Consider the following 1509-nt stretch of genomic DNA (forward strand, 5'->3'; position numbering starts at 1 on the left):
AGAGGAACGATGGTTTGAGAGAGGAGTAAAGGAGGCCATCTTTGTGAAAAGAAATCGTCCATCATTAAACAGGGGTGGAGGCCTCCAGGTTCAACTGTCCCCCTCTTACAATGCTGTGATTGCTAGTATCACTCAGCCCTCTGTGAACAGTAAACAGCCATCAGTGTGCTAATGATCCATTGTTAGGCTGATGGTCCTTCTTGAGCATGTGATCAGCTGGTTTTGGTTGTCAGCAGCAAAACTGGTTGATCCACTCTGAGAAGGTGCTATTTAAGAGACTGAGCTGAATACAGCACCTCAGACTGAGGAATTCTCTTGGATGAGAGACGAAACGTTTCTAGATTTTTTTGCTTTGTTTTTTTTTTTTTTTTGAATGTCCAGAGAACCAGATTGAACTTTTTTGGATTTTTCTACCTGGATTATTGAGCATGCATCAGGATAAGTTGAGTGTCCTTGGCAGAGAACACTCTTTAAAATATCATTTATTTACCAAAAGTATTAAGCTTTAAAGACAAACAGTAATAAATCTAAGGTGTTGACTGAAAAACATTAACATAATAAATACACAAGTGGAATAAAACATTTCTTATGAGAGTCCCTTAAAGATAGAAGAATGATTGAAGATGGAAGAAACTGTTCAAGATTAGAGAAAACATTTTAAATGATTAATGGGGAGGAGAAATTATCTAACTTGATATAAATGTTATTTGAACAATCTAGTAAACAAAAATATATATGAATGTTATGGTATAATGATATGATAAATAAGATTGACATATCTAATAAGTATTAGACACATGGTAATTTTTGTTATTGTGGTGTCAAGTAGACTATATATCACTATAACCGTGATATTTGTGCCTTTGTTATCTGTAGGATGAGAGAGTTTGCAGGCCATCATGACATGAACCATCATGGTTTAACCTTGCATTATTAGATTGGATCATGTGTGCATAATTAATCTTGCATTGTAAATTTTTATCTGTGTAAATACAAGATCATTTTTTGCTGTTTTCCTGATATTTATTATATTTACCTTCAAATTTAATTGTTTCGTTAATGACATACATGTGAAAAGATCAATGCTATGAATTTTCACCTGAGGTATCATGTTGAGGTGTTTCTTATTTTTAATAAAAAAAATTGCAGGGTCTGTTGGAGGTGATGACAGCTCTCATCTGGACTCAGGAGGGGAGAGTAGACATTAATAATATTTAAACATTTGGATTATTCATTAAAAGTTACATAAAAAAATAACATGTTTACTATCATGAAAAACAACACTGATTAACACATGCATGTTAGAATAGAGGTGCGGAGCCTCCTCAGCAGAGAAAAGGCCTCCTCTTCTGAGGATGTCTGACCCAAAAGGTATTTTTGCCTGGTTGAATAGGAGTCATGTTGAAAAACACACATGTGCACACACACATACACACACACACACACATAAATATATATATATAAATACACATAAATATATATATATATATATATATATATATATATATA

The sequence above is a fragment of the Nematolebias whitei genome, chromosome 13 (genome assembly GCF_014905685.2).
Source record: "Nematolebias whitei isolate Nwh7 chromosome 13, NemWhi1, whole genome shotgun sequence".
Taxonomy (NCBI): Eukaryota; Metazoa; Chordata; class Actinopteri; order Cyprinodontiformes; family Rivulidae; genus Nematolebias; species Nematolebias whitei.